General features: G+C 39.9%; 1 pseudogene; it reads left to right on the top strand.

Annotated features, from left to right (window-relative positions):
• The first annotated feature begins 4,183 nt into the window (after nucleotides 1-4,183).
• On the top strand, nucleotides 4,184-5,530 carry LOC120875048 (annotated as a pseudogene).
• The last annotated feature ends 5,344 nt before the right edge of the window (nucleotides 5,531-10,874 follow it).

The following is a 10,874-nucleotide window of genomic DNA, read 5'->3' on the forward strand; positions in this document are numbered from 1 at the left end:
CCTAAATAACACCAGAATCAGAACAGTCCAATCCCTGCCTTCAAATAGCTTATGATCTAATAAAGAAGATAAGAAACAGTGAATTTAAGAAAAGATAACGAGAAATACCGTAAGAGAGGAACAAACCAAGCTATGAAGGTTGAAAGAAAAATAGAGTAACATTTACTCAAGGAATCGGAAATGGCTTCATGGAAAAATTAGAAATGAAATGAAGCCTAAAGAATAGGGGGTATCTCAAGAGCAAGAAGGGAGGGTGTGTGTGTGTTTGGGTGTATGTATGTTATGGGTATGTGTGTGTAGAGATGAAAGAATGGAAAAAGAGCATTCCAGAAAATAAGAGGAGAAAGGCATGGCTACAAAGTTCATGCCACATCTTAGCAATAAGCAATGTGTAATTATTAAAGGTTTTGAGAGGAAAATATTGTAGAACAAGAATGCTTTCAGGAGAACCAATTTTAAGATTTTATTTAAGAAAGTTTTTGAGGTATGCATTATTTCAAGTGCAAGGTTCACTGATTTTCAAATTCTGACCACTGAATTTATAACCCAAGAAACTGGAAAAAAAAAAGATTTCATTGAATGAAAAATGTATTATAAGAGATTGTTTGCATTTTGGTGGTCCAAAAGATGTGTCTCTGACATTGGCTTCCAGGATGAAGCAAGAGCAAATCACCATGTAGCAGTGGCCCCAAGGCATATGGGAATAAAAGGAAAATAATCTGGAAGAGAAAGCTTCTCTAAAGCTGAGGAAGGACCTGGGTGAGAGAAAGGGGTTTGGGGGAAGGGGTCTCAAAATGGCATTGCTTCTGCTCAAGGAACTCACTTCATAGCAAATGATGTCTGAAAATGAACCCACGATCACGGAATTCATTGGCCTTGTCGTGTTCCCCATCATCCTGAAGCAATTGATTTGGTAGAATGGCCTTTTGAAGACTCCATTAGAGTGTCACCTAGATGGTGATACCTTTCAGGACTGGGGCAAGATTCTCCAGGAGGATGTACATGTCCTGCATCAGCGTCTGACACACAGTGCAATTGTTTCTATAGCCAGGATTCACAGGGCCAGGAATCAAGAGGTCAGAATGGGAGTGGCACCCTTCACTACTATCCGTAGTGACCCACTTGCTATCCCCTAGACTTCATGTTCTGCTGATCTAGATGTCCATTCCAAAGGGAGGAATGCATCTACCAGGAAACACAAGAATGATTCCACTAACGTAGGAGTTAAGACAGTTACCTGGCCACTTTAGGTTCCTTCTGCCTCTGAATCAACAGGCAAGAAAAGGGAGTTACAGTTCCAGCTGGGGTGACTGGGCCTGACAACCAAGAAAGAATGGGACAACTACTCTAAAATGGAGGTAAGGAAAAGTATGTCTCAAATACAGGAGATCCCTTACGACATTTCTTAGTATGAAAATGACCTGGGATTCAACTCAGTAAGAACCAACAACAATCCAATTCAAGCAGTACTACTAGAGGCCTGGACCTTCAGGAGTGCAGCTTTGAGTCACCCCACCAGGCAAAGAGGGCTTCCCAGGTGGCACTAGTGGTAAAGAACCCGCCTGCCAATTCAGGAGACCAAAGACACAGTTTCATCTCTGGGTTGGGAAGATCCCCTGAAGGAGGGCATGGCAACCCACTGCAGTATTCTTGCCTGGAGAATCGCCATGGACAGATGAGTCTGGAGGGCTACAGTCCATGGGGTCACAAAGAGTCGGACGTGAATGAGTGATGGTCACACTATGACCATGTGACTAGTTACAGAAATGAAAACTCTCATTGTCATGAGTATTTCTGCCTTACTCTGTTATCAGTATGATTGTCTATAACATAAATATCTTTGTGTTCTCCCCTCTCTTATCCCCTTATCATGTAACTTAAAATATATTGACTTTATACTATACTATTCAAGTGCCATCACTTTGCATCTTTGTGTCTTAAGCTATGGAATATCAAAGAAAAAAGTAAATATCACCCAAGGACTTTGCAACCTCTTCTGGAGAAACAGTGAGTTTTCAGCTGTATTTAGGATAGCTATAGTATCTTAGACAGAAGTATGACCCGGTTATTGTCTTTATTTGGAGATGAAGTACAGTTTAAGGAGATGTGTATGAATATCAAGTTGATAAGGGGTAAACTCATGTTACTTAATTTTTTGTGTCAGCTTGACCATGGTGCCCAGATATTTGATCAAATATTATTCTGGATGTTTCCATGAGGGTGGTTTTTGGATGAGATGAACATTTAAATTAACTTTGAATCTATAAAGTATTAATAGATTGCCCACTTTAATGACAATGTCCCTCAGTTAGATGCTGTAATAGGACAGAAAATGACCTCTCTAAGCAAGAATGGATTCTGTCAGCAGACTGCCTTTGAACTTGAACTGTCACTCTTCCCTGAGTCTCCAACATGCCAGTCTAATCCCTTAAGATTTTGAACTTGGCAATGTCCACCTTCACATGAGCCAATTCCTTAAAGTAAATTAATCAATCCATCTCTATCTCTCCCTGTAGACCTATGACAGAAGAGAGAGAGAGAAAGAATATATACACATCCAGTCTATGTAAAAACACACACATACACATATCATATTGGCACTGCTTCTCTGGAGAAATCTAATACAGCTGCCTTCAAGCTCTACACACACAGTGATATAGGCATTCTGTAGATACAAATATAAACATACATATTAAGATTAACAAAATCGGCAGCTTAAAAGAACACGCACTTATTCTGTTTCTGTGAGAAAAGGTCTGGGCGTGCCTCACATGTGTCCTCTGCATAGAGTCTCATCAATTGCAATCAAGGTATTGACAGGTATAATGACGTCATCTCAGGCTAAACTGATGAAGGATTCATTTTTGCAGAATTCAGCATTTTGTGATTGTAGAGCTGAAGGCTTCAGTCTTGCTGGCTGTTGTTAACTTGTGCAAGTTGATCAACTACTAAATGTATAGAGCCTATAAAAACTATAGAAGTTTCCGAAACAAATTCAGTATCTTTTTGACTAATGGGTAGTTTCTGTCTTCCTTCACTCTAAAAAGTCATAAACTAATTTGGTTCCAAAACCTCATTCAACCAAATATCTCCAAACTCATTTTAAGTTTAGGAAGACTCAAGTGTTAAAGCAGCATAAAATTTGACGAAATAGTTCTGCCATTCCCCAGTGGTAAAATACCAAAATGATTTTCATAGTCTAGTGAGTTATGGAAATGGAAGGAACTGTAAATTGGTATTAATGGGAGACAAGAAGAAAAGGAAATACTGTGGTCAGATTTTAAAATTATTTGGTGTGCCTCAAAATACTTCCCCACTCTGTATTTTAGCTAAATTGAACAATTTAACAATTTAACCATCAGCTTTTAGGGGGGATTTTTTGTAATTATGATTTTAATTCAAGAAGTTAATAATATTGTTTATTTTCTGTTTTTCATCAAATGTAATATGTGCTTTTGTCAGTCCCCTCAGCCTCCACCTCCTCTGCCCCTCTGCTAGCTCTCCAGTGCCACCTTGGCCAGTGGTCCTCCACGGGAGGCAGCAAGGCGGTGGGCGGCCGGTGGTCCTGTGCGCTAGGCAATGCTGTTTCCTCTCCATGGGATCTGCCCACCATGCCCCTGCACTCTGAGGTGGACAGCAAATTGTGTGTTTATCAAACCTTTATCAAACGTTTCCACTGCTGCACATGCAGGGCACACACATCTTCAGTGGGACTTGGAATTCCTGGAGAATTGCCTTCGTGACAAGTTGACATAATCTCTTTAAGTTCCATCTCTAACTTTTCCATATTTGTCTATATCTTGAGAGTCCCTTGAACTGCAAGGAGATCCAACCAGTCCATCCTAAAGGAGATCAGTCCTGAGTGCTCATTGGAGGGGCTGATGTTGAAGCCAAAACTCCAATACTTTGGCAACCTGATGCAAAGGGCTGACTCGTTTGAAAAGACCCTGATGTTGGGAAAGATTGAAGGTGGGAGAAGAAGGGGAGGGCAGAGGATGAGATAGTTGGATGGCATCACCAACTCAATGGACATGAGTTTGGGTGGACTCTGAGAGTTGGTGATGGACAGAGAGGCCTGGTGTGCTGCAGTCCATGGGGTTGCAAAGAGTCAAACATGACTGAACTGACTGACTGACTAACCCTATTTGCAGTTTGTTGTGTTTCAAAAAGACATCAAGAAACCATGAAGAGCTTTAGTAATGAGTTTGACTGCCATTTCTTAGATGAAGGCATTACTACCAAGGACCTTCTGGACCAATAAAACTAATGAAGTTTCTTCTGATGATGATAAGCATGCCTTCTACGTTGCAGGTCTGGGAGACATTCTAAAGAAACATCTGAGATGGTTTAAAGCCCTTCCTCGGGTCACCCCCATTTTTGCAGTCAAATGCAATGATAGTAGAGCCATAGTGAAGACTCTAGCTGCCAATGGGAGAAGACTTGACTGTACCAGCAAGACTGAATTACAATTGGTGCTGTCTCGGGATGCCTCCAGAGAGGATTACCTATGCAAATCTGTATAAACAAGTGTCTCAGATTAAGAACACTGCCAATAACAGGGTACAAATGATGACTTTTGATAGTGAGGTCGAGTTGATGAAAGTTTCCAGGGCACATCCAAAGGCCAAGTTGGTTTTGCGGATTGCCACTGATAATTCCAAAGCAGTATGTCACCTCAGTGTCAAATTTGGTATCATAGGCTTCTTTTGGAATGGGCAAAAGAGCTAGATATTGATGTCATTGGTGTCAACTTCCATGTGGGAAGTGGCTGTACTGATCCTGAGACCTTTGTGCAGGTGTTCTCTGATGCCTGCTGTGTCTTTGAAATAGGAGCTAAGGTTTGTTTCAACATGTATCTGCTTGCTATCGGTGGTGGCTTTCCTGGATCTGAGGATGTAAAGCTTAAATTTGGAGATCACCAGTGTAATCAAGCCAGCATTGGACAAGTATTTTCCGTCAGACTCTGGAGTGAGAATCATACCTGAGCCAGGCAGATACTATGTTGCAATCAGCTTTCACATTCACAGTTAATATCATTGCCAAAAAAACCTCATATTAAAGGAACAGACAGACTCTGATGATAAAGAGGAGTCAAGTGAACAAACAGTTATGTATTACATGAATGATGGAGTATATGGGTCATTTAACTGCATTCTTTAGGATCACACACATGAAGCCTCTTCTGCAGAAAAGACCCAAACCAGATAAGAAGTACTATTCATCCAGCATCTGGGGACCAATCTGTGATGGCCTGGACCACAATGTTGAGCGCTGTAACCTGCATGTGGGCAATTGGATGCTCTTTGAGAACATGGGTGCTTACACTGTCACTGCTGCTTCTACCTTCAGTGGATTCCAGAGACCTAGATGCCAGGGCCAACATGGCAGCTGATGAACCAGATCCAAAACCAGGACTTCCTACCCAGAGTGGAGGAATAGGATGTCAGCCCCCTGTACCCTGTTCTGTGCCTGAGAGAGCAGCATGAAGCAGCATTCAGCAGACTGTGCTTCCACTCATATTAACATGTAGCTACCACTCTTGTAGCTGTTAACTGCGAGTTTAGCTTGATTTAAAGGTTGGGGGGGGGGCATTTAACTTAATTACTGCTAATTCTGAGATGTCTATATGAGTAGGGTTGGCACAGGTACATCAATGTGGAAGACTGGGAGATGAGGTCACACTTATCTGTTTTCCTGTGGAAACTGTTAGGTAGTTAGAATAGGAAAAAGTAGTCCAGAATGGCCGTGGCTAAAAGACAAAGGGAAGCGCCATGAAAATAGAACAAAGAAAGGTCCAAGGACCAGAGTGAAGCCCTCAGGTAAAACAGACAGCCCTCCTGGCTAGCCCAATTTACATAAGGCAGGCTCAGGGGGAGGAGAAAAAGCATATAAAAAGAGGAGCCAAAATTGAGCTGGGGGTTTCTCTTCTCTGCATCTTCTGGGTTGGCCCACCCTCACGCCTCAAGGATGTATTTTCCTTTGCTTGCCAAATAAAACTGAGCTGTAACATGGAGCTGTAACACTGGTCCTTCCATTGCTTCAAAATTTTGCCATAGTGAGACAGAACTGAGGAAATTACACACTCCTCCAACAAAACTATTTGAATATTTGTTTTATATGGATTTTTATTCACTTTTCAAACATGCTACTAAAGGCTTCAAGTGCTGAGCAAGCGTTTGTGGCTTGTGTATCAACAGGATGGGCCAGAAGCTTAGTGTTGCAACTGGTTTTAACAAAAAGGAATAAAGTATCTTGACATTAAAAGAAAAAAAAAATGTAATGTGTGATAAAAGATATCCTCAAAACCAGTATTAAACAATTTAGCAACCATGTTATGTGGTTGTGGTGGTGGTGGTGGTGTTTAGTCTCTGAGTCGTGTCCAACTCTTGTGACCCCATGGACTGTAGCTCACCAAGCTCCTCTGTCTGTGGGATTTCCAGGAAAATACTGGAGTGGGTTGCCATTTCCTTCTCTACCCAGGGGATTAAAGTCACATCTCCTGCATTGACATACCACTGAGCCACCAACCATGTAACTACTAATCAATATTCAGAAAAGTCTTCATGTTTCTGTAGAAATACCAAATTTAGTTCATATCTGACATTGTGCTTAATCTCCCACCATGGATACCATGGAAACATTTGAAAAGGTGACTAAATTGACATTATCTGTAACTAATCTAAAATTTGGGCTTCCCTGATAGCTCAGTTGGTAATTTATCTTTATGCTATCTTCCAAATTATTGGGCTTGATCATTTCATTCAAACTGGGAAAAAGTTGTAAAACCAAATCTATAACCAGATCTGGATATAAGACATGTAATACATTCCTAAGCAGAAACATTTACTAAAAATCACAGCTAAAGATTAGATAAGCTTATGGAAAAAATCTGAAGAAAAATTTTAAGGATCTGAAAAAGCTGATAAAGTAACATTTGCCTAAAAAATAAATTGGTTTGTAATCCCTATTTAATGGTTTCCAAAAAATTTTAAGAGTAATATTTTTCTCCTTCATTTAATTCACAATCTTATTCAAATTTTCAAATTTACATGTTGCCAGGTTCAAATGCAAATGTCTCATCAGCTGTCAGCTTAAAAAGAAAAGATCTTATAAATTCAAAGTGCGATTATTTGGCTGCTTCTGGAAACTTAAACTTTATTCTTTCAGTCTCAAATATATTAAAAATAGATAATACACACATAAAAAGATCAAGCTGAGGCTATTTTGACCAAAGTAATGAATAAAACCTAAAGCTAAACCATTAATATTTCTAAAAGAATTTATTCCCTTATTTCACATTATCCTCTTTTAATCTGTTACTAACATTGAAATGGCATATGAAAATAATTTGCTGGAGTCAAAGTATAATATTTCTGAATGATATAATAAGGCAGCTATAATACAATAATAGCCCCTAGAAGTTGGGCCTCACACAAATGACAAAGAAAGTTAACTATTCTAAAGGAATATAAGAAAAAATATATTATATCTGAAATTTCCAAGTTTAAAAAGAGAATTAAAAATCAAAAATAAAACACCTCAAATTACTCAGATTTATACAGAAAATAATTTTAAATTTAGCAACTGCCTTAAATTCTTAAATATGTAAAGAAACATCTAGTTACATAAAATTAAGGAGCCTAAAATACCTTAAAAATTAGAAATCACCTGGAAAATTTCAGTATATATTTTTGTCAAGTGAAATTTCAAAAAAGTGATTCATGGGGCAATTTCTACCACACCATCCCCTCTCTCCTTTCTTCCCTAGCAAGCTATAATCATATTCACTAAATAAAGTGAGAAGGGATCATTTGGCAAACTCCACACTGAATAAGCTGAACCTCTCAGTATATTTTCATTGTTTTCCTCATTTTTAATTACATAAAAATTTCAAAGGGGTTCAATGATTTTAATCAGTGGACATTAGTAACTGAACTTATGAACATTAGCATAAATTGGAGTTGCAAATTGGGTTACTGTTTTTCAATTCAGTTCACTAAATAGTTAATAAAGACCTGCAATGCATAAACCATTATTTACCAACATGGGAAGTAAAATGATAAATTCTTTACATTCCAGTCAGCCTCCAGGTATTTACACCTTCAGTTCAGTTCATTTCAGTCGCTCAGTCCTGTCTGATTTTTTGCAACCCCATGGACTGCAAAATGCCAGGCCTCCCTGTCCATCACCAATTCCCAGAGACTACTCAGCTCCTGTCCACTGAGTCAGTGATGCCATCATTACATCTCATCCTCTGCCGTCCCCTTCTCCTGCCACCTTTAATCTTTCCCAGCATCAGAGTCTCTTCAAATGAGTCAGTTTTTTGCATCAGGTGCCCAAAGTATTGGAGTTTCAGCTTTAGCATCAGTCCTTCCAATGAACATTCAGGACTGATTTTCTTTAGGACGGGATGGTTGTATCTCCTTCCAGTCCAAGGGACTCTCAAGAGTCTTCTCCAGCATCACAGTTCAAAAGCAACAATTCTTCAATGCTCAGCTTTCTTTATATTCCAACTCCAACCCATATATGACTACTGGAAAAACCACAGTTTTGACTAGATGCACCTTTGTTGGCAAAGTAATGTCTCTGCTTTTGAATATGCTATCTAGGTTGGTCATAACTTTCCTTCCAAGGAGTAAGCGTCTTTTAATTTCATGGCTGCAGTCACCATCTGCAGTGATTTTCAGTTCAGTTCAGTTCAGTCACTCAGTCGTGTCCAGCTCTTTGCGACCCCATGAATCGCAGCACTCCAGGCTTCCCTGCCCATCACCAACTCCCGGAGTTCACTCAGACTCACGTCTATTGAGTCAGTGATGCCATCAAGCCACCTCGTCCTTGGTCGTCCCCTTCTCCTCCTGCCCCCAATCCCTCCCAGCATCAGAGTCTTTTCCAATGAGTTAACTCTTCACATGAGGTGGCCAAAGTACTAGAGTTTCAGCTTCAGCATCATTCCTTCCAAAGAAATCCCAGGGCTGATCTCCTTTAGAATGGGCTGGTTTAAGAGCCCCCCCCAAAATAAAATCTGTCACTGTTTCTACTCTTTCCCCGTCTGTTGCTATGAAGTGGTGGAACCACATGCCATGATCTTAGTTTTCTGAATGCCAAGTTTTAAGCCAATTTTGCCACTCTCCTCTTTCACCTTCATCAAGAAGCTCTTTAGTTCTTCTTCGCTTTCTGCCATAAATGTGGTGTCACCTGCATATCTGAGATTCTTGATGTTTTTCCTGGTAATCTTGATTCCAGCTTGTGCTTCATCCAACCCAGCGTTTCTCATGCTGTACTCTGCTATAAATTAAATAAGCAGGGTGACAATATACAGCCTTGATGTACTTCTTTTCCTATTTGCAACCAGTCTGTTGTTCCATGTCCAGTTCTAACTGTTGCTTCTTGACTTGCATACAGATTTCTCAGGAGGAAGGTCAGGTGATCTGGTATTCCCATCTCCTGAAGAATTTTCCACAATTTATTGTGATCCACACAGTCAAAGGCTTTGGCATAGTCAACAAAGCAGAAGTAGATGTTTTTCTGGAACTCTCTTGCTTTTTCAATGATCCAACAGATGTTGGCAATTTGATCTCTGGTTCCTCTGCCTTTTCTAAAACCAGCTTGAACATCTGGAAGTTCACGGTTCATGTACTGTTGAAGCCTGGCTTGGAGAATTTTAAGCATTACTTTACTAGTGTGTGAGATGAGTGCAATTGTGTGGTACTTTGAGCATTCTTTGACATTGCCTTTCTTTGGAATTGGAATGAAAACTGACCTTTTCCAGTCCTGTGGCCACTGCTGAGTTTTCCAAATTTGCTGGCACATTGAGCGAAGCATTTTCACAGCATCATCTTTTAGGATTTCAAATAGCTCAACTGGAATTCCATCACCTCCACTAGCTTTGTTCGTAGTGATGCTTCCTAAGGCCCACTTGACTTCACATTCCAAGATACCTGGCTCTAGGTAAGTGATCACACCATTATGATTATCCGGGTCATGAAGATCTTTTTTGTATAGTTGTTCTGTGTATTCTTGCCACCTCTTCTTAATATCTTCTGCTTCTGTTAGGTCCATACCATTTCTGTCCTTTATCGAGCCCATCTTTGCATGAAAATTCCCTTGGTATCTCTAATTTTCTTGAAGAGATCTCTAGTCTTTCCCATTCTATTGTTTTCCTTTATTTCTTTGCACTGATTACTGAAGAAGGCTTTCTTATCTCTCCTTGATATTCTTTGGAAATCTGCGATCAAATGGGTCTATCTTTCCTTTTCTTCTTTGACTTTTGCTTCACTTATTTTCATAGCTATTTGTAAGGCCTCCTCAGACAACCATTTTTCCTTTTTGCATTTCTTTTTCTTGGATGGTCTTGATCCCTGTCTCCTGTACAATGTCATGAACCTCTGCCCATCCTTTTTCAGGTACTCTGTCTATCAGATCTAATCCCTTGAACCTATTTGTCACTTCTACCGTATAATCATAAGGGATTTAATTTATGTCATACCTGAATGGCTTAGTTGTTTTCCCTACTTTTTTCAATATAAGTCTCAATTTGGAAATAAGGAGTTCATGATCTGAGACACAGTCAGCTCCAGGTCTTGTTTTTCCTGACTGTATAGAGCTTCTCCATCTTTGGCTGCAAAGAATATAATCAATCTGATTTCAGTGTTGACCACCTGGTGATGTCCAATCCTTCTCTTGTGTTGTTGCAGGAGGGTGTTTGCTATGACCAGTGCATTCTCTTGGCAAAACTCTATTACCCTTTGCCCTGCTTCATTTTATACTCCAAGGCCAAATTTGCCTGTTACTCCAGGTACTTCTTGATGTCCTAGTTTTGCATTCCAGTCCCCTATAATAAAAAGGACATCTTTTTGGGGTGTTAGTTCTAGAAG

This window comes from Oryx dammah, unplaced genomic scaffold, assembly GCF_014754425.2.
Source record: "Oryx dammah isolate SB20612 unplaced genomic scaffold, SCBI_Odam_1.1 HiC_scaffold_16, whole genome shotgun sequence".
Taxonomy (NCBI): Eukaryota; Metazoa; Chordata; class Mammalia; order Artiodactyla; family Bovidae; genus Oryx; species Oryx dammah.